Source organism: Apium graveolens, chromosome 5, assembly GCF_009905375.1.
Source record: "Apium graveolens cultivar Ventura chromosome 5, ASM990537v1, whole genome shotgun sequence".
Taxonomy (NCBI): Eukaryota; Viridiplantae; Streptophyta; class Magnoliopsida; order Apiales; family Apiaceae; genus Apium; species Apium graveolens.
This window is the reverse complement of record NC_133651.1, coordinates 210,762,605-210,786,702: the sequence shown is the minus strand read 5'-3', so window position 1 is coordinate 210,786,702 and position 24,098 is coordinate 210,762,605. Positions and strand designations below refer to the sequence as shown.

General features: G+C 34.8%; 1 long non-coding RNA gene across 3 annotated transcripts; it reads left to right on the top strand.

Annotated features, from left to right (window-relative positions):
- The first annotated feature begins 241 nt into the window (after positions 1-241).
- LOC141723348 (uncharacterized) lies at positions 242-2,374 on the top strand. 3 transcript variants are annotated; one of them, XR_012576246.1, is made up of 5 exons: positions 242-454; positions 608-874; positions 1,194-1,269; positions 1,415-1,504; positions 2,176-2,374. It is a non-coding gene; the product is annotated as an uncharacterized LOC141723348 (long non-coding RNA). The 3 variants fall into 3 exon arrangements; XR_012576247.1 differs by having other exon boundaries at positions 539-874; positions 1,194-1,236; XR_012576245.1 differs by having other exon boundaries at positions 539-874.
- Positions 2,375-24,098: the final 21,724 nt, after the last annotated feature.

Here is a 24,098-nt window from a genome sequence, read left to right as displayed (position 1 = left end):
ATTTGTGTGTTGTTTAGAGTGAGCTTCCTCTGGTTGGAAATGTAGCTCCAGATTTCGATGTTGAAGTTGTTTTCGATCGGGAATTCATCAATGTAAGTAACTAGATATAAGAGTTTTCGTACCATTTTCTACCCTCAATATTACTAGTTTTTATAATTTGAGCGTCTCTTTGTACTTGGAGTTGTTCTAATTGAGGACGATGCCTTTTTCTGGCTGATTATTACATTATTATTGTCTTATAACACTTTTGTTTTGATGTCTTGTTTAATTGAGATGTATGTTATGAGAGCATACAATGAGAGCATGCAGAATATGATGAGAGTTCAATCCACCAGTTGTATCGTCCTTTGCTGATGGGCTTTGGTGCACAAAAAGTGGGTTGTAACCCTTCAAAGGCAATGCGACTTTTTGGCAACCATAATGTCCTCTGCTGGACCCAGTGAAGACCATTCAGGTCAGTTGGTATCCCTTCATCTCACCTTATTATTTGATTAACTGTAACAACTAGGTATTGATCTATAGTATTCATAAAAAACAGTGATCACACCTAACGGTAAGAGAAGCATGGCAAAACTGGTGCAACGCATGACTCCTAACTTTTGTGCAGGAGTTTGTGCAATAATGCACAAATGGGAAGTTGTTCAAGTTGGAAATATGGGTGAAGATGCAAGGTTGATGATACGAAGAGGTGCTCACGGACCAGGAGAGCCCTCTGGCATAATTTTGAGTGCCACAATGTCTATTTGGATTCCTGTCCAACCATAACAATTGTTTGATTTACTGCAGAATGAAGAACTGAGGAGTCAATGGGATCTTTTGTCCCATGGTGGTCAATTGCAACAAATGGTCTGCATTGCTAAGGGACAAGATTCTGGTAATAGAATCTCTCTTTCATGTGCTAATGTGAGTTCATATAATCATTTTAAAATGGTACTCATGAATCACACAAGTCAAGCAGTATCAAAATAGGCTGCATATCTAAATACTCACAGTATTTTGACTAATCAATTCCTAGATAAAAGAAAAAATGATTTTTTGATCGAACATGACTTCTTTCCCAATGTGTTATCCTATCTTATTTTATTTTATCTCAATTTTTCTAGATATACAAGTGAATGAACATATTGACCACGTATATGAGAAACTTTATATAATCAAGCACATGCCTGACTTCTACGTGTTTGTGTTCTCAGGTGAAACTCTCCGACTATAAACAAAATGATGCCTCATTTTGTGGTATATATTGTGGCAGTTTGATTCTTGTACAAGGTTTTATATAAAGATCCAGTATCCTAAACACTTTAGGGAAATGAGTACTTGGCAGACCCTGTTGAATATCACGATTCTATTTCTGTAATGGTTTAATCTACTCCTGGAATACTTGATGAACCAAAGTTTGATTTGTATCTTCTAGATGATGACACTGCTAGGTGGAGAAAGAAGAGCAAGGTTGAGTTTATCACATAAAGCATCACCTCATTCAGAAATAAGGTGCAGTAGAAAGGTGATCATCTCTCTCTCTATCTATCTCTCCACATGAAATAAATATATATTATGAATCATTACGTGTATAATTTTTATCTGTTTTTTTAATATGATTAGTATTAACAACCGATTTCAACTAGCAACTAAAACCAATTATCCATTTCACGTTGACCACAGAATACAGATGCAATTAGTTTCTTACAAAAAATAAAATTGTAAAAATAAATTCATGTCCATGCATATTAGTTGCCAAACCACTGGGCAAAGGTTCTGCAAGGTGGTCCATCTGTAAAAGAAGTGTAGCTCTATCTCCTACTGAATATAGATCTTCATGTGTAAAAACAAACAAACAGCCCTGTGCTGAATACAAAGTAAAAGAAATTGTATCGACTCAAAAAAATATTGCAAACTATTTGAGAAATACAAAGTCTGCAAGCCTGTTATTCAGCATTTGCCCTATTATTACGCCTAATCTATTAGCTCATAATTTTCTTACCAAAATACTTAACTAGTTGTGTTTGTAACTAAATCCTGGATTCAAGTTTCTTGCCTTAAGTATGTACGTGGATTGCATATGGGAATATATATTCAAGGTTTTACTCTTTATTTTCTATTTTGTTCTCTGCCTCCATTTTAACTATTCTCGAAGTTTTATATATTCCTCTCATATGCGTGTAATTCTTGATGTAGCAAACCTAAACCTACATGTATGATACTTGGAACAAGAACATGATGGGCAAGAACAAGAACTAGTACTAGGCGTGCCAATGGAGTGAACATTCTCTTGCTTCTCGGGCAAAAACAATGGAATATGTATGCAAATTAGTTATTGTGTACCTTAATGAGCATGTTTAGAAATAGATTTGAAGTTATAGTTGTAATTCTTGTAGAGAACCTTTGTATTATAAATTTAAATTCAATTGTGAAATAACAATTGAATTAATATAATATCATTTTATTTTAAAATTTATTTATTTTAAATAATGAGATTAATTTTGTAAACAGTTGTGTGAAACCCACTTAAAAAATGATAAAAATTGTTGTATGTCTCACTGCACATATTTTTTATAAAAAAACTATTGCCTTTTTATATTCTTTACAATGGCTTAAATATTTTACACCATTGTCGTTTAAACAAAAAATATTCATGACAACGGTTTTAACTAGTTAAAAGAAGTTTATAAACTGTTGTTTATGAAAATATCTAATAAGTTAACAATAATGGTTTTTCCACAAAACCATTGTTGTTAAGTTAGGTAGACAAGAGTTGAATACAGAAATAATTGTTTAAAAAAATGTCTAATAATGGTTAATAAAGAGTAACCGTTGTGCCTTCTTGATTGTAACCAGTATTGAAAAACATTGTTAAATCTCGCTTATTACAAGTGTATAAACAATCGTTGTCCAACCTTCGATCACATGAGTGTTGGATAGACAACGGAAACTCTACCTGTTGGCAAAAAAACAGTTGTATGATTGCAAATATGTTGTAGTGTATGCTTTGAGCATGACGAATATATACCAGTCTAATCCAGGTGAGGGTCACTGGATAGTTGTCAAGAATATTCTTAAGTACTTAAAGAGGACTGAAGATTTATTTTTAGTGTAAGGAGAAGATAGGGAACTAGTTGTAAAGTGTTACACGGATACTAGTTTCTTAACCTAATTTCTGGATAGAGAAGGATGATTATGTGTCTTTATCTGGTTTGTGTTTTGTCTAAATATAAGTTATGTTAGCTGGAATGGTTTAGAACAAGAACATTGATGATTTTATAATGGAAGCCGAATATATTGATACTTTTGCAACAACCAAGGAGACTATTTAGGCATGTCCTTAGGCGATATCACCTTAATAATGAGATTAATCATCAGGGAGATATAAATGTAAAGTGCATAGTAATGATAGTATTGCAGACCCACTGACTAAGGTTTTGTCGCACCAGAAGCACGATGGTCATACTAGTTTCATGAGTATTAGACACATGTGTGATTGGCTCTAGTGCAAGTGGGAGATTGTTAGTGTTTGAGCCCTAGAGACAATACTACGATGTTTTAGTTGAAGACATTAGGATTATTAATGTTTATGTTCTACCAATTATTCTCTTTATAATTTATAAATTCTTAATTTACTGCGATATAAATGTTAGATTAATAAATGTCCTTGAAATATGATATGCAATTCTATATCTCTAAGTACATGACTTAGAAATGAGATTATCAGAATAGTATCAATATTCCTGAAGGTCCCTAATCGAGTATTATTGCTAAGGGACAATAATAATGCATTAAGACTGGTGTATTTGTTGACTGATGATCACATCATATTGATCATAGGTATGATGATACTAAAGTCAAAAATACAGGCATATGTATATGTACATGGTGCTGGACAGACCCAATATGAGATTCCACTTGTCTGTTGTGTCGTAAGTAATTCTCACAGTGATAAATATATAATGGTCCTTAGACTTGAAGTCATTATAATTCTATACGAGAATTAATATACATTGATTCCATTAAAAGTTATCCTTGACCGGGTATGATAAAAGTGGACATTGGGTATATTATGAATCGTATGAGAAATATGAATGATCTAGATCAGATTTTACCCTCCTATTTTAGGAGTGATATTATTCGCCTCTTGTGTGAGCTAGACTATGAAATGTGTGGCACGCTCAAATGTTGATTTGATATGATAATCTACTCATTGATTAAGAAAAGTTGGATTAAACTATAATGAGGATGACACATTACATGCCTCTAGTTGAATCTATAATATTTGGTTAAAGGGATTATATTATATTGTACATTATTCATGAAAGGTTTAATCGGTCACCGATTCAATTATTATTACTTGGATAGCAATGATGTATTACAAAATGCCACTCATTATTTATGATTTTAAATTAGATTTAAAATTCGTTGCGAACGTAATAATAGCGTATAGGGTCACACACTAAAAATGCTTGAAAGATTATTTAATTTAAATTGGATTTAAATTATATTAAAGTAATTCACATTATTTATAATATTAATTAAGTATGACTTAATTAATTAGATAAATATTGATATTTGAATTAACTAATATTAATTATGAAATTCATTTGTTAAATAATTAAGTGTGACTTAATTATTATATAAATAAGAATTAATAATAACTCCTAATTAGTTAAGAGTTTTAAATATAATAAGACTTTTACTAAAACCCTAGCCACCAAGGGAGAAGATGGAGAGAGCCAGAAGAAACAAGTTTGTGCTAGTACACATTCAATCTTTGCGTTCAAGCATTCGTGTGGATATCAATAGAGGGTAGATCGCGAGAGAGGGATGCGTGGTAATTGAACAAGATTTGGATCTCCATTAGTCAACCAATTGGTAATGCTTCTTAAGCTAAATAAACTGATCTACGGATTAAATATTTTTTTTCGCATGGATCCTGCGGTGGGTTTCAAAAATTCTGATTTTTCACGTTTTTAATTAGTGTTTCCGTTGTGTTTATGTGTTCGAAACCCAACAATTCATAGGATAGTGAGTCTGGTTTTTCTATATTCTCGAGGACCAGCTTAGTTTTGATATGGAAGAATTTGATTACATATTTTTATTATATAATATTAGTGTGTTATATTATATAATATATTACTAATTGGGCAACAAGTCCGAATATTGCGTTATGTCATCATGAGTCACTAGGATCGTGGTGAATCGAGCATAAATCTTTTTATAAGGGAAAGCTTTGCAAGCATTTGGTCACAAAGTTTGTTATAAATCAGTTAGAAGATCTTTGTAATCAATATTAATGTGTAATTTTTTTAGTATAAATAGACCCCCTAGTCTCACACCCTACACATCTCACCTCACATATCTCTTCCCTCTCTCTTGTATCTCTCTTCATCTTTTTCTCCCTTGTAAACAAAATTTCATTATTAATAAAAGCTTGAAATTTGTCTTGATTCTTGGTAATTTTCTTATATCATGGTCTCGATGATGTTCAACTAAGCCATTTCTAAGGGACATATGTAGTGGGTAAAGGGACCTGATATCATGGTGTACGCGCCTTAATTGTTACATGTTATTTTTATTCATTACTTCCAATATCATGTGAGTATTTTCATACGAGCCACACAAGTAAAGTTGGGAGTTTGTATATATAGAATTCATATAATTTTTAGAGTTGATTTAATTGGTAAAATGAATGTGAAGCATTTTTATGGTTTTAAATGAAATTTAATTTGAAGTCATTGGAAGGGTTTACTCTAAATACTTCTGAGTTTATTTGCTATAAAAATACATGTCTATGTCATGATATTTATGTTTAGCCGATGAAATCCGTTTCTTAGATCTTTTAAAAGTAATATTTGTAAATATTAGTTAATTGTTCTTCTTAGTTTTATAATTTAAAAACATGATTAGCGTTCTCTGTGATTCGACCCGTAGTTGCTCCCGCACTCGCGTATGACCGTGCACTTTCTTTTTTACTAGTTTTGGATTTTTCCCCATATCAGGCTTCTTCGACATAGTTTTCTCCTGCATGTACTTATAGTTACATGTATATGTAGCACTGAAATATTTGAACCATTTAAATGCCGAAATATTTGGAATTTAACTCCGATTACAATTTAATTATTTTAACGGTTTTAAATACTATTGTTTTAGAAGTAGTTGTAATATTTTTTAAAACCTAGTGCAAGTTGGCCTTAATTTGGCATATATTCTAATTCGAGAGAATAAATCTGTAATGTTCCACCTTGGAATGCAGATATTTAGACCTATAAGTTCTATATCATCTGGTTTACTTTCCCATATAGTTCCACCTTGGAATGCAGATATTCATTTAAAATGTGACTTAACTTCTACTGGAATTTTCTTTATCGGACACAACTGTAAAGTTCTACATGTGTAGTCAAAGTATGCTTAGTCGAATTTACTTTTGACCGTACTATGTAGTTTCATAGATAACTTTGTCAAACCTAGTAATTTCTCACTCATTCTTTTTAAATTTTCTCTGTATTATTCGACAGTTGGTAAAGTGTATAAATCATCACTAAACTGGCACACACTGTTTAGAGAATCTTCAGAAAGCAGATGCAATCAAATATTTGATCCCAAATCTTAACCTCGAAGAAAGCCCTCTTGAATCCCACATCCATAACGAGGAGCGTGCTTGGAACATATACTTCTTCTTCCGAACTATGTTGTAGCCATTTATGTTTTTAACAGAAAGTTGGGCTTTTATATCACCAGGGGCATATACCGGTGTGTAATTGCTCAAATTCCTAGTTTTAAAGTAAATCGTTATGGGTTCCTTTTTTTTGTTGAATCTCAATGCACTATTTAATCTCTGCAAGATAAATAAAAGGAGATAAGAAGAAGCTGATAATGGGATTATTCCACACTTGATGCATTCTCTCGTGTCAGGATCTCCTTTGAAACAATATGCACTGCCTCTGCTTTGTGACATGGCACCTGCATCACCTAAGTCAAGGGGGCAGTTGAGCACTCATGAAGGATTAGATGTGTACCGTAGACTACTTTCTGTTATGCTCATTTGTTTAGAAAGTTGGTTATGCTCATTTCTTTTTCTCACATCTCACATCTGAACTATCTACATCTGAACTATGTGTTAAACTACAATTCTTTCTGATCCTTATCAACATTAAACTAACAAATATCAAAGAATCACACGAGCCATTTATTAGCAATATATTAAGGTAATTATTTTTACCAGTAGCATCTGTCACCATGTTGTACATTAGGTTGTCTTCATCTCTTTCACATAATACCCCTTCACAAACCCTTTTTTCAATAGGTGCAAATTTACTTTCTCCCCATTCCAGAATTGGGGATTCTCACACTTAAAACATAGACACCTAATATTTGTCTCATTCAGAAAAATTTTAACCCGTTGATAAAATTTGAAGTCAAATATCCTTTAATATCCTTCCTTTGATACATCTAAACTTGATCATTAAAGTTTGGCTCACGATCACCTAGCTGATTGCTAGGAGAGGTGTTTACTCTTTTTGTGATTGGTCAAGGATAGGTCCTATATGGATGCATCAATATAGATTCTAAGCTCTTCATGGCATATGTTATGTATAACACGGCACATTTATTTATACTTACATTTATTCTCTTCCAGGAAACCCCAAATAAATACTACTTTAGCTGTTAATGGCCTAACACCTTTACTTATATCAAGGCTTGATCATCAGATGCTATTGCTCGTCTGAACTGGATGAGATTAATAAAGGTTGAAGTATATCTTTCTATATAAGTATTTTCTGGTCTATTATAAGATTTGTTATTTGAGGAGGCATGAGGTGGACAAGGTTCCCGTGGACAAGTTTTGGTGAAGCAGATGGCTACCTCAGTGCTCAAGGCACTCCATATCAACATCATTTTTTGAACTACGTGACACAATATCAAATACAAATAGAGTTACATGTATGTACATCAGCTATAATCCATACGATAGTTTTTGAATGTAATCCAAATTAGTTGGTATTCACACTGCTATATTTGTAATTTATCCTGGATTTTTCTGTTAATTATTTTAACTATTTTTTGAATATTAACATTATTGTTTTCCATTGATTTTTTCTTATATTAAAAATATTAAAGCTCTACAACAATTTTGTTGTGAAGATGGTGAATTTAAGTTATGATTTTATGGTTTCATGTATGAAGAGATATTATGAGATATATAAACACAACACAGAACAATCACATAAAAAACAAATAACATCACTCATAGAAAATGAAATCTGCATTCCAAATATAACACAAATATAGATATAGAAAAATTAAACTCAGCAGAATTGAAGAAAAGCCCAGCTCGATATCTAACACAGGGCATAACCTTGTGGTGTATGTTGGATATTATTAGTCGAAACATATTTAATAAAGGCTGTTAATTGTGTTTTGACTGTTAATGTTCATTTTTGAATTTAGTCATTGCACTTGGAGAGTGTTTTTAGGTGTGTTGAATTAGTAATAATGTAGTGGAATGTTTTTAGTAGTCTGGTAGTTGGTTTGTGCGAGTTCTCAGCTGTTGAGCTGTTATGGGAGACTTGCTTTCTTTATATACTTGTATTGCAGCATTTTGGAATAATAAGAAGTAGCAGTTTTATTTAAGCTTATTCATTTCTCTTATTTTTTTTACATACACCTGCAAAGATATTTACATCACCTGGTATCAAAGCTAAATACCTGGAGACAATGGAAACCACCAGTAAACCGAAAGAGAGTTCTTTTGGGTTAAGCTATCCTATGCTAACAAAAATAAACTATGCAGCGTGGACATTAAAGATGAAAGTTTTTATGCAAGCTCATGGAGTATGGGATGCTATAGAGCCCAAAGAGACTAAAGATGGTAAAACCGTCGTGGAGGACAGAGTAGATAAACGAGCACTTACGGTAATCTAGCAAGGAATTTCCGAAGAACTGTTGCTGTCAATTGCAGAGAAGCGTACGACAAAGGAAGCTTGGGGCGCTACTAAGACGGTGAGCTTGGGCGCAGATAAGGTCAAAGGGGCATGGGCATAGACACTAAAAGGTGAATTTGAATCTTTGAAGATGAGAGAAACAGAGCAGTTGGATGACTTTTATATTAAGTTAAACAACTTGGTTACAAATATTAGAACACTGGGAAAGAAAATTGAGGAAGCTTATGTGGTTAAAAAACTGATCAGGGCTGTTCCCTCAAAATTCTTGCAAATTGCTTCTGCCATAGAACAATTTGGGAATTTGGAGGAGATGTCGGTAGAAGAGGTTATTGGTTCACTCAAGGCACATGAAGAAAGGCTCCGTGGACCTGCTGAACCAACACACAGACAACTTTGCTCCGTGGACAGCAAAGGACTGGAGAAAGAAAGAATACAGTGAGGGACAATTATTGATGACTCGAGAGGAGTGGTTAAAGCGAACCAACAAGGAGGGAGCAAGAGGCGGGCAGATTTACGGGGAAGAGAAGGAAATCGAGGAGGTCGAGATACGAGTAAGTTGAGATGCTTCAATTGTCAGTCCTATGGGCATTTTGTGTATGAATGTCGTAAGCCACGTAGAGATGTGAGAGACACATAAAAGGAGGCGAACCTATCCAAGACAGTGGAAGAAGAACCTCGACTTTTATTTACCGAATGAAGGAACAATGAAACTGGTATGATCATGTTCAATGAAGAAAGAATGGTCCCCGAATTAAAAGCATCAGATGAGGGAAGAGATTCACAGGTTTGGTTTCTGGACAATGGCGTTAGTAATCATATGACTGGCCAAAGGGGAAAATTTAAATTTCTCGATGAAAACGTGAGTGGTTTAGTGAGATTTGGAGATGGATCCACTGCTAACATAAAGGAAAAGGGAACTGTGTTATTTAAATGTAAGAACGGAGAAGAAAAATCATTATGAGATGTGTATTTTATCCCAAAGTTGCGTAACAACATAATAAGCCTAGGACAATGGCTGAAGATGGTAACAAGGTAGTCCTTGATCGAGATCTTCTCTGGATTCATGATGAGCAGGGGAGATTACTAATGAGAGTTACAAGGTCAGCAAACAGACTATACAAAATTAGTCTAGAAGAAAGTACAATGTCGTGTCTATTAGTAAAGGCCGAAGAAAGTACAGACTATACAAAATTAGTCTAGAAGAAAGCCAATCCACCTCTGGTCGTTGTGACCTCTCCTTTTCAAGCCTTTCAGTAGAGGTCCTTTCAGTTTCCAAGTGGTCATGCAACATAGATAGATGACCATTGAGTTCTGCCAGAATGGGGAGATCACCCAGTTCAAGCACACCAGATTCAGCAGCTGGATTGGCGTCTTGGGGGATAATGAACTTATCAATGAGAACTCCAAGTTGGGATGTCCAAAACAGTACACCTTCTTTTCATTTGGTGAAAAAATAATGATGGGGGTGCAGATTTCAGTGGCTTTCTTGAACAAGCCTGCAGGCCTTTTTGAGAAGGTCACTGCAAGATTACTCTCATTAGTCATTCTTCTGATGGTGATTTATCTGCTACCCAAGTTTATTCTTGGCATTTTTCTTAATTCACCCAATGAGAAAGATGGGTCTTGGGAGCTTAAAAACACAGAATTTTATAGGAAAGTTTGGCTTTGATGGTCAGATGAAAGTTAGTGACATGGGAATCTTTTTTTATTAATTACTATTTGTGCATTAAATAATTTATTTCTTTTCCATAGAATTTACTAAAAGTACTAAATATATACAATTTAAATACCTATCCAAACAAAATAAGAATCTCTAATTGTTCACCCATGTACAGAATTGCCAAATATTAGTTCCTATTTAGCATAGAATAACTTTAGATCTACAACAGAAAGGACTAAATTCAACCGGAGAAAATCGGTTGAATTTAGAACATTCTCGACGCGAACCGGTTGATTTTAATATAAATTCAACCGCTACCTTCCTGTTGAAAATAAGGCCGTTGAAATTAGTGAATCGGTTGAATTTAAGGTTAAATTCAACCATTTCCGGTTGGGTTTCGCTTTACTAATTTCAACCATTTCCGGTTGGAACTCTGCTTAGCAAATTTTAAAAAAATTTGAATTGCAAATTTTGAATTTTGTTAAAAATTTCATTTTCCCGCCAAAACAGTAAAATCAACCGAAGATTGTTTATTTTGTCTTTGTTACTCTCAACCATTTTCGGTTGATTTAATTATCTTGTCACGTGGCAATGTGGACTAAATTCAACCATATTTTGTTGAATTTGACTGTAATAAAATCAACTAGATTTGGTTGATAAAAAATTTGACTAAATTCAACCATACTCGTGTGCATGTTAAATTCAACCGAATCTAGTTAAATATCTTGGACACTAGGTATTTTTCAATCGCTTACAGTTGACTTTAATGTACCAATCATGTGATTATTATCAATATTTGATTTTCTATTTGCCTGCTACAGTAACTACAGTAAACATGAGAAAGTAACATAACAATTACAATCTACATAATAATAATGAATTAATACATAAAATATGTTTAATGTCTTCATTACTACACCAAAATGATTTAATTAAAGGTCTTACGGAAAAAGAAAATATTTAGAGATTTTAAGAACACAAATAGAAAGCGAAAGTCTTAGGATCAAAGAGGGTAGAGCTGCTCTAAATCCTCTATATGAACCATGTCATCCTCGTGCAGCTCCATGTGAGGTTGTGATCCAGTCGCCTAAAATCAAGAATAATAAAATTTTAGAAAAGTATTAAAACAATGTAGCAAATGTATAATTTTAAGTTAATCCAAGATATGAGCAGCAAAGAGCAATGTGATGAATACATTTACAAGCTTCCAGGAGTCAATGGGAATCAGACAGTTTATTTAATTACAGGTAGTGGAGTTACAGATAAGTGATAATGGTGGGTTTACAAGTAAAACGATAACAACATTAACTCAATGAAGTTACAACTATGATTAAAGAGTGATTCATTAATTTTAATTGTGCGTCAGAGCATAAGAGATCACAGCAAAACATGCTGCAGTAAGGGCAATTAAGAATTTGTCAATGTCAGGTGCATCAAATATAGCATGAAAATTGTTTGATATAATCAAACAATTTTATCATTAGGTGTAATTGTTTGATTATAGCAAAACATGTTGGGGTGTGCCTCTTCTCATCAACATTGTCCAATCACTCTACCACCAGAAAGAAGTACAATTTATGCACATAAAGACACACACTTTTCACGACAAAATCATTACTTAGTGTATTGCAAATATCTAGTGTTAAGCATAAATTGGAGAAACATTCTTCACTACGATATCTAGTGTTAAGCATAAATTGGAGAATCATTATGTACTATTGTCCTTGAGAAGTTTCTGTGAAAGCCAAGATCTGACTTGGCGAGTAAGTCCTCTGTATTGATTTTTGTGGTAAAATTGTTAAGAGGTTGTCTATTGTGGTTGTCATACATATCAAACGAATACCATATACATTTTTGATGTCTAAGACGGTGGGTTTAAGTCCATACATGGAGGTTGCATTAGAGGTTCTTTTCCCTGTTATAAAAAAAAGAGAAAAAAGGTGTGGGCCTTAACTACAATTGACTGACGTGTTCATAATAATAAAAAAAAGTATTGGAGGGACACATTAGAGTTTTATTGGTATGCAAGATTTCACCTATGTAATGCCATAACTGCAAAATTATTTTTTAAATATTGCCTCGGAAGTGTTTTTCATTGCAATTAACTATATGACATAAAATTGATGGTCCGAGACAAACATGGCTACCTATGCAGTTAAATTTTTAGGCATTACTAAAACTAAAATTAGAACGCATTATGTGAATACCTATTACCTCTAACTGCCTTGTTGAACAACTAATAAAAATAAATAAAAAAATCTTGAACAAATCATGTACACTAAATCAGACTTTCACATGCAAACAAAACAAAAATAACCAGGTGCTTCCAATTTTAATTTCAATTTCCCAACTATTTTTCCCAACTGAGCAAATAAAACTCACAAACAGTTTCCCAACTATTTTTAAATGAACTCCAAGTTTTGGGTAACTAATTAAATCCTTGATCATTTATGTATAAGTAAAGTAGGTAGAACTTAACAGAATTAAGAAAACCACGGCAATAAAATACATAAGACCAATCGGGGGAAGGTCTCAACTTCAAAATTTAATATAAATTATAATAACCAAATACATGGTGTATGGATGAGTCTTATATTTGATAAACGGCATGTACTTTGTCAACTTTTTACCTTACTGTTGCAAACCCTAACTATTTTCTAGAGATTCCTTGTAAACCATTCCCGTGTAGGAATAGAGTGAACCACCAGGGGGTCATCATACATTGTATAACAAAAAATTGCAGGCAAGATATTTGGTTTTGTTACCCCTTTTGCTGCCTAACTACAGCAAGCAGAGGCTTTGTGCTTAGAAACTAGAAAGTGTACATCATCTCCAATAAAGTGCAATTACTAAAAATTCCTTAACCTAGTAATAAACATAACATATTTGATATGAAATAAGATAAAGTTTATAAACATAACATATTTGTTGCCTAGCTACAACAAGCAAGCAGTGAGTTAGTGCCTCCCATGGACCGTGTGTCACATACTAATTGCTCGGATTTAGTACGATGCTATATGGCATAGAACTTTTATAATATGCAATCTAAAAATCAATCAGCAATATATCCATAATACATAAAACCACTTCCATAAACTTATCAATCAAAAGAGTCACTTTCATTCTACTTGAACTAACATATATATTAGTCATAATATTACACTATAGACTTCCACACTCGTAAATCAGCATCCTTTCAGAAAAATTCAAAAATCACAAACTGAAGTTTCAATAAACAGAATGGTGATAATCCAGTCTTGAGAAACTAAAACAATTACTACTATGCATCGACAAAACCCTATAAACAGAAAACTTCATACAATTAATTATAAAGAGTAAAAGCACTAAATATAATACCTTACAAAATTCATAATCCATTAAATGCAGTATCATAAATTGACTAAAATGAAAAGGGGTAATAATCAACTTAGCCGAAAAAAGAAGAAGGAAGAAAAAATATAAAAATTGCAATTTAATACAAAGAAACACAAACTGATATTTTATAATTTTCTTTAGCAAACATAGTCTTCTGATCTTGATATGTCACCTGATATTCCAAATCAAATAAAGAATCGAAAATATAAATATTTAGTAGCTCATACTTATTATAAAATTTTACCCTAGTACATGCCAAATAGGACTAGCAGTAACAAGAATATTTTTGGTAGTATTCAGGTATAGAAATGTTAGAAATGCTGAGATATGTAGTAGCTGATACTTATTTTATTTTTTTTAGAAGGACTTTTTTTTGTTCCAATTACTTATTAGCTAATAAAATTAAATGTATCTCCCAACCTTAAAAATAACGAAATACACATCTACAAACAGAACGAGAAATCGAATTGAAATGCATCGCAAACGTTTAATGGCAATGATACGTAGATACAGTACTAAGAAACCACCAAAACCCCCAAAGCGACTAAACAATACAGTAAGTTTGCAAATATTTGGGAGGAGCAGCATATTTTTGAAATAACTAAGTGAGAAACGTACAATAAGTTTTCTCCGTATTTCTTCCACTTTTCCTTTCTTCATGTATGAAGCATCAAACTTTTCGAGGATGGTGAGTGGTTTTTCCAATTTTTTCTGTAGTTCCTACAAAAAACAAATTCAACATATATAATACAGAATAACAAAATTATTTTACCTAATCTTATAAACGAATACCTCATAACGCTGGTCAAATGGCTTTGCTCCAGTGCAGTGCTTAATCTCTGACTGCTTGACATTTTCTTTGCCATTTTTTGACAACTTGGTAAATACATCTGTCTCCCAGTAGTCAACTAGACCATTCCATGCTTGTTCAGATAAGTAATATGGGGGGCAATTACATAGATTCGCAGTCATGTCTCCCTTTTTGTGTGCCTCTTCAACCCTTCTCAAACCGTCGCTCTTCCAACCGTTCATATAACATTTAATATTTGCTTTGAAATGCTTCCTGACTATGGCATCCCCCTCCAACTCCTTAATTTTATCACCTCTGTATTCCGGTGGATACTTATAAAATTCCTTTAAAATAAAGGTATTAGAACTTCCAACATAACCAGTTCAATAAAATAATTAGGCCATAATAATGGACAAATGATAACTATAGAAAAACAAAATATACACACGCACACTCTTGTATGTATATTACTTGAGAGAAGATAAACAAAAAAACTGCAAAAGTCTATCAAATTGAACCGTACAATACATAATATAAAGATGATGTCCACACGGATAGGAACTACCCTGAACAACACTACTAATACAACTCTACTGCTCCTATTTTATTGCAATGACCGAAAGACTAAATCAGATAATCCTAACAACTATATTTATTTAATAAAACATGTTTAGATTAAATATCCAACACATGCCCCCCTAATCTAAACATTTTCACCAGCTTGCAGAACTTGGCGTAAATGCAGCAAGATTCTCAACTTCAATCTTCTTTCTCATTTCTTCAAACTTAACTCGACCCAAAGCTTTAGTTAAAATATCTGCTCTCTGCTCTAGTGTCACAACATACTTAACCACCAGCTTACCACGTTCAATGCATTCGCGAATGAAATGAAATCGGACATCTATGTGTTTGCTTCTTCCATGCAGAACCGGGTTTTTCATGAGTTCTATTGCCGATTTATTATCAACATGAAGCACTACAGGTCCAAGTCGTTGTCCCAGAATTTCTTCCAATAATCCTTGAATCCATATGCTTTGACAGGCGGCCGTAGTAGCCGACATGTACTCCGCTTCACAAGAAGATAGAGCTACCACCCTCTGTTTCTGCGATGCCCATGATATCAAGCTTTTGTTCAAGTAAAAGCACATCCCCCCAGTACTTCTTCTATCAATCACATCACCTGCTAAATCACTATCGGAGAATCCATACAATATATTTATGTTCTTCTCATTCGCATACACTAAGCCGTAATGGACAGTACCCTTCACGTACCTTAATATATGTTTCACAGCTTGCTGGTGTTTTTCCGTGGGATTTTGCATAAACCTGCTCACTACACCCACGGCGTATGAAATATCCGGGCGAGTGTGAGTTAAGTAGCGTAAACTCTCCACAATGCATCTGTATTCAGTTGCATCTACCAATCTGCCCCCCTCATCCTTGTCCAATTGAAGTTTATGTTCCATAGGGCATTTTGTTGAGTTGCAACCCAATATATTAGCTTTTTCCAGCAATTTAATAACATATGCAGACTGCTTAAGAGTGGTGAACAGGTCTCCTTGATGCACTTCTATACCAAGATAAAAGGACAACAACCCCAAATTGCTCATCTCAAATTGTCTGTTCATTTGAATCTTAAAATCTTCGATTTCTTGCTTATTAGAGCCAGTCACCAAGAGATCGTCTACGTATACACCCACTATAATTATATTCCCATTTACTGATCTTGTGTACACTGCTTGCTCGTGTAAACATTTTTTAAAACCCAATGTACATAAACATTTGTCAAGTCATTCATTCCAGGCCCGGGGTGCTTGATGTAGCCCGTATAATGCCTTTATCAGCCTATAAACCTTATTTTCTTCCCCTTCTTTCACAAACCCTTCAGGCTGCATAACGTATACCTCTTCATGAAGCTCCCCGTTCAAAAATGCGGATTTAACGTCAAGATGGTGTACTACCCATCCCTCCTTGGCCGAAAGAGCTAACAACAATCTAACAGTATCCAGTCGGACCACCGGAGCAAAAACCTCGTCGTAGTCTATTCCCTTACGCTGAACATAACCCTTCGCGACAAGACGCGCCTTACATTTTATCACATTCCCTTCTGGATCCCTTTTTTGTTTATATACCCATTTCAAACCAATGGGCTTATGTCCTGCTGAAAGATCAGTAAGGACCCAAGTGTTATTCTTTTCTATTGTTTCAAACTCCAGTTTCATAGCCTCGTCCCACTCTCTTTCACCCGCTGCTTCCTTGAAACATATTGGCCCTTCAATCTTTAGCAGCATCAGTTCATCAATCAACTCTACTATCTCAGTTTCATTATAAATATCATTCAGCGATCTGAATCGCTTTGGTGTACTATTTTCTGCAGATGAGGCCTCTGTGACTTGAGTTGTTGAGGTTTCGCTGGGTACACTACTTGTTGTAGTTGACATTTCTGCATTACTCCTTTATGAAATGAATGGTGAGACTGATGATTGCATAGGTGTTGCAGGCTCCTGGTCTGCATCTTGCACAGAATCTTCAACTTCTGGGAAGCTGGGCATCTCGACATAATTACCTGGAATGATCACCTCCTTTTCTTCTCCTTGATCCTATGCCCAGAAAATATTTTCTTGAATCACCACATCCCGACTTACATGTACTCTTCCAGTTTTGGGGTCAAACAGTCGATTTCCTTTTGTTCCTGGTTCTTTACCCAGGTACACTACCAGTTTACCACGATCATCTAGCTTCTTAATGTGTACAGCAGTAACTTTCATATAAGCCATACTTCCAAATACTTTCATGTGTCTCAGATTTGGTTTGTCTCCACTCCACGCCTCATATGGTGTTCTCCCATTTAAGATACGGGTTGGCAATCGATTTAGGATATAAACCGAGTGGCGTACTGCCTCCCCCCATAGAAATGCTGGTAGTTTTGCCTCTTTTAACAAACTTCTTGTCATTGCAACAACAGTACGATTCCTACGCTCCACCACCCCATTTTGTTGTGGGGTGTATGGCGCAGTATAGTGCCTCTGAATCCCTGCCTGCTCACAATACACATTAAAATCATTTGAACAAAATTCTCCTCCCCGATCTGTTCTCAAAATCTTTATCTTATTTTCAGTTCCATTTTCCACGAACGCCTTGAATTTTTTAAATATTTCAAATGCACTGCTTTTATCTTTCAACATATATACCCACATTTTCCTACTAAAATCATCGACAAATAGAAGAAAATATCGATTACCTCCGGGAGTCACGGGAGATATTGGCCCACAAATATCTGCATAAATGATCTCCAATGTCTTTCTCGAAATGAATTTAGCCTGCACTGGAAACGGTTTCCTGGACTGCTTTGACATAAGGCAACCATCACATCGTGTTAATGGCTGCATTAACTTCGGGAGTCCATATGCCATCTTATCCTTGGACATGAGTTCTAACGCCTGTAAATTAACATGGCCGAGTCGGGCGTGCCACAGCCAAGTATCCTCCTCCACTTTGGTGATAAAACACGCTGGTTTGCTCTCCTCAAGACTGATTTTATATAATCGGTTCTCTGTTCGTTTTACTTTCATTAGTAACCTGCCACTCCGCTCATACACCCACAGGTAATCATCCTCTAGTATTACTTTGTTTCCAATTTCCGAAAGTTGACCCAAGCTAATGATGTTGTTACACAAACTCGGAATATAATACACATCCGTTAGAGTTCTCTCTTCTCCGTTTTTGCACTGAAATGACACCGTTCCTTTTCCTTTTATTGATACAGTGGACCCATCCCCAAATTTTACATTTCCCGTAATTTGTTCGTCTAGTTCCTTGAATTTTCCACGCTGCCCAGTCATATGGTTGCTAGCGCCATTATCCAAATACCATATATGTGACTCCATTTGTGCTCTTATGTTTGCACGTAATTGTGGAATCATCATGTCTTCTGTCAACAATACAGAAAGAGTTTCTGACTTTCCGACTTCAGCTATAAGTAACATTGGTTCATCCTCATGTGTCTTGGAGAGGTTTACTTCCTTCGGGTTTGCCTCCCTTTCCCCCTGCGGCATTCTGCTGCAAAATGTCCAAGACCCTGGCAATTAAAACACCGCACTCTGCTCCTGTCCCGCACTGCACGATACCCTTCCTTTGCCCGATATTCTCCATTTCCTCGAGCCCCATCTATGTTTGTTCTCTTTAGCCATTCATCATGCGTCAACAATAACTGACCCTCATTATTTTCCTTCTTCCTCCATTCCTCCTCGGTTAGAAGTAATTGTCCATGGCTAGTCTCAGTTCCCCCCTTCAGCCTCTCTTCGTGAGCTGTGAGTGACCCAATGACCTCTTCAACCGACATGGCCTCGAGATTCCCAAATTGCTCGATGGGCGATGCTATTTGCAGAAATTTTGAAGGAACCGCTCCGAGAAGTTTTTTAACCACATAAGCTTCCTCAACCGTTTCTCCCAATGCTCTAATATTGGTAACCAAGCTATTTAATTTCAGATAAAATTCATCCAGCTGCTCATTCTCCTTCATACGTATTGATTCAAATTCACATTTGAGTGTCTGTGCTTTAGCCATCTTGACCTTTTCAGCTCCCAAGGACATTGTTTTGATTGCATTCCAGGCCTCCATAGAAGTCTTCTTTTCTGCGATTGACAAAAGTATATCTTCTGGAATGCCTTGATAAATTACTGCCAAGGCACGCTTGTCCATCTTTTCGTCAATGGCAGCTTTAGGATCCTTTGGAGTGATAGCATCCCATACACCGTGAGCTTGCATGAACACCCTCATCTTTAAAGCCCAAGCAGTATAGTTTGATTTGGACAACATCGGATAGCTCAAGCCGAAAGATCCTTCCTTAGTCTTGTTATTGTCCATGATGGTGCACAAGAATCGTAGTTGTAAGCTCTGATACCAAATATAGAAAAACAAAATATACACATGCACACTCTTGTATGTATATTACTTGAGAGAAGATAAACAAAAAAACTGTAAAAGTCTATCAACTTGAACGGTACAATACAGAATATAAAGATGATGTCCACACGGATAGGAACTACCCTGAACAACACTCCTAATACAACTCTACTGCTCCTATTTTATTGCAATGACCGAAAGACTAAATCAGATAATCCTAACAACTATATTTATTTAATAAAACATGTTTAGATTAAATATCCAACATGATAACAATGTGTATATATTGCCATACCTTAAACTCCTCTATGCACTCGTTCAAAAAGATTTCCCGAGCTCGTGCCTTTTGTTTTGCGGTATCAAATCTCCAACGTGTTCCAACAATTGCTTTAAGTGTCTCTTTGTAATGAGACTCCTTAATGTTGTAAAAGATAAGGAAATTTCATAAATAAAAAAGCAAATATTTTCTGCAAAATCTAACAAGACTGAATTATATATATTACTTTTTTTGTTTATGAAATTCACAACTCCAAGTTTCGGTTCTCCTAATTTTGGCTTCTTTTTGTAATCTCCTTCACAAACACGACATGCAGCTCTCCTAAATCTAATATCAGAAACTGTAAGTTGTTCCTCATCATTGTCCTCTTCCTCTCTTTCATCACCATTATCTTCAATATCCTCCCAGCCATGATCTTCTTCATAATTTTCTTGATTGTCTCTACCAATATTTTATGTTCTCCTACACAAACCCCCGCCTTGGCCCCGACCCCCAACCTTATTTCTGCTACCTCCCCCTCTATTTCCAGTAACCCTGCTCATAGCGCTTCCACTACCACTGGCCCCCGCTGCCATTAGGATAACAAACAGAAGTAATAGCCAATAACTCTTAAACATTTCCTGAAGTTATTAACAATAAATAAAAATAAATAACATAGACAACTTATTTTCTTAAAGTAAAATCAGAGAAAAAAATAAATCTGAATACATTATTGTACCAGAACAGCTAATAATCACATACGTAGAAAGACTTTGAACTTACCTTTGCTGCAACACCTTCTCGTGCCTCAACTAATATGAAGAAACACAAAATTAGTACATCAACTACAAGTCCACTTGGCTTCACAAACTGATGATAAAATATCAAAAGAAAAATGAGCTGAGAACAAAGTAATACTGGTTTAAAAACTAAAAAGGAGCAAAAACCTAATTTCAAAAATCAACTCAAATAAATCTATACACTAAATCCTAAAAACCCTCAATCATGATATCAATACATGAACCACAAATGGAATTAACAAAATCAACTAAAATAAATCTAAACCCCTAATTAAATTTCCAAAAAATAAATAAATACAAACATAATGTAAATATATACCTGTTGAGAGGGACTTTTGAGATGTGTAAGAGAATTCTGAGAAGTTTGTAAAGATTTTGAGAGACTCATAACAGGTTTAGGGGAATTCTTTGCCAGTAGAGCTATTTTCATTTGTAAGAGATTTGTCAGAAATAAGAGCCGCGCAGTGAAAGGGGGAGATATATGAGCGGAGACCAGTATATATAACATAGGGGTTATGTGAACCAATAAATAAAAGAAAAAAACTAATTGAGCATAGACTACTGTCTACCAGAAGTGGTATCCTATTTTCGGAAAAGAAAAATAAAAATATATAAAAATAATCATCTTACATTACAAATTTAAAATAAAATGATAATGTTATATAGAAATTCTAAATTTAATACAAAATAAAAATTAATTAAACTAAATCACCGTCACTTTCACTTTCTTCATCAACGCTCATGACTTCATCTTCGTTCTTATTATTTTCTTCGTTGAAGTCATCCACCGAATAATCATTCTCAACAACCCTTAAATCAAATAAAAGTTTTTAGGATCATGAATAATAACCGGTTCGACATGAGACGATGAAGCATTTGAAATATTATTTTGCAAAGCATCATCATTTGAGAGAGAGTTCTTCTTTGATGCCACTTCTTCATTGACAAAACGACTTTTTGTTGTTAAGACCGTGTACCATGGTGATTTTGCATTCGAAATACTTCACGCACAATAAACTTTATTAGCTTGGCTAGCCAAGATGAAAACATCTTCGGCATTTAATATTGATCTAACATCCACCGTAATCATCCTAGTTCTATCCACTTTGACATGTGTTGTATGATCAAACCAATGACATTTGAATAATACAACTTTATACCCATTATGGTAGTGAAGCTCAAGTATTTCTTCAAGTCGACCATAATTATTTTGAAAACTCTCCTTGTAAGAAGTTCCTACATATAAACGAGTAATTTATTAAGTACAAATAATGCACAAATATAATGCGTAAGATAATAAAATGACATGTGTATTAATTAAATTTCAAGCATATATCATATTTCTTACCAATTACAAGCATGCCGGAATTTGGTGAAGTGCGTTCATTAGGCTTTGCACAACCAAATTTATAACCATTACAATGACAACCATTATAAATATCCACGTCCCGCATTGGACCTCTAATCAAATCCCTAAATTTTTCTTTGAGTTTTGGATCATCCGCAACCTAATTATATAATGAATGAACCATATATATATAAGTGTGCTACAATATATAAAGACAATACCAAATATTTCTGTATATATATATTTGAATACGTACCCTTCTTTCAAACCAATTTATGAATCGATCTTTTTGAAATCTTTCTTTTGCTACATCATCAAATTCGGGGTATTGTTTGAACACCAACTTGTGAAATTCACTGTAAAATAACCACAAATAATAAGATCAAGTAAAATAAAAGAAACAAAAAATATGAGTTAAAAAATCTTACCCCAAGTACTTTCCAACCTCCGGTGTGTTAATAAGAACATAGTTTTTGATGAGTCTATCTTCATCAACACTCAAGATTTTATGTCCTTTTCTTACAATGGGTTTTGTGGGATGTGTGTAAACACTCAACAAGTTAGGATCAATGCACTTTTTAGGTGCCTCAAAATGGCGCAACTGATTATGCACTGTTTCAACTTCAGATTCAAAATATAGAGAGCAAAAGTGTACACATTCCTCCTCGATGTAGCGTTCAACAACTGAACCCTCCGGATATGTTTTGTTCCTAACTTTCATTTCAACCCGTGCAAGAATCTTTCAAAAGGATACATCCATCTATATGTAACAGGACCACCTAACTTACACTCAGTTGCTAAAAGCAGAGGCAAATGCTCCATCGGGTCAAAGAAACCAGGAATAAAGATGGTTTCAAACTTAGAAATTATCCTCCTACATCTTTCTCCAATTTCAACAAATCAGAGTATTTCAAAGTGGATGAGCACAAATCTTGAAAGAAGTTACACAACTCAATAATGGCATCACCAACTTGTTTTGGTAGCATGTCACGACAAATAATGGGCAACAATTTTTGCATGAAAATATGGCAATTATGCGATTTCATCCTCTGAATAGTATGTTTTTCGAGATTCACACACCTAGATATATTTGAAACATACTCATCCAGAAGTTTAAGTGTTCGAATCCATTCTAACAACTTATCAACCTGTTCCCTCAAGAGAGCAAAAGGAGCAGGTGGCATTGTCTTTCCATCTGGAGTCCATAACTCACGTCGTATACCAAGTTCCTTACAATAATTCCTTGCTTTTAAGTTGTCTTTTGTCTTGTTCCTATCATTCAACATTGTGTAGAATATGTTTTCAAAAACATTTTTTCCGCTGTGCATGACATCAATATTGTGACAAAGATTGAGTGTCTCCCAATATGGGAGCTCAAAAAATGGGGAATAATGAGTCTAATTATGAGTCACACCATAGTCCCTGGGTCTTCTTTTGGTTGACTTTCCCGGAGGAGGAAAATGTATAAGATCACATATGGCCTTTACCCTGGATCCCGAATATCGAGCTCCAGCCGAGCGTACCTCTCTTTTTCCAAACTTTGTGCTATTTTTCAAAGGATCACCCTGTTCAAAAAAATATCGAGCAGTGCCAAAGAAAGAAGTTTTACCACCATTCTTGAGTTGAAAGCCTTTAATATCTCCATTGCATATATGACATGATAATTTACCCTTTGTTGACCATCCACTTAACATTGCAATTGCCGGAAAGTCGCTAATGGTCCAAAATAATGCTGCCCTCATCTGAAAATTTGTGCGTAATGACCTATCATATGTCTCCACCCCTGTATGCCATAACATCTTCAGCTTATCAATTAATGGACGGAGATAAACATGTAGATCTTTTGTTGGATCAGTGGGACTGGGAATACTGAGAGGCATGAACATGTATGAAGCTTTCATGTACATAGATGGTGGAAGATTATAAACAACCACCACTACAGGCCATATAGTGTAATCCCTTGCTAATGGATCATGAAATGAGTTAAATCCATCACTAGAAAGGCCAAGTTTGATATTTGGTGCCTCTTTTGC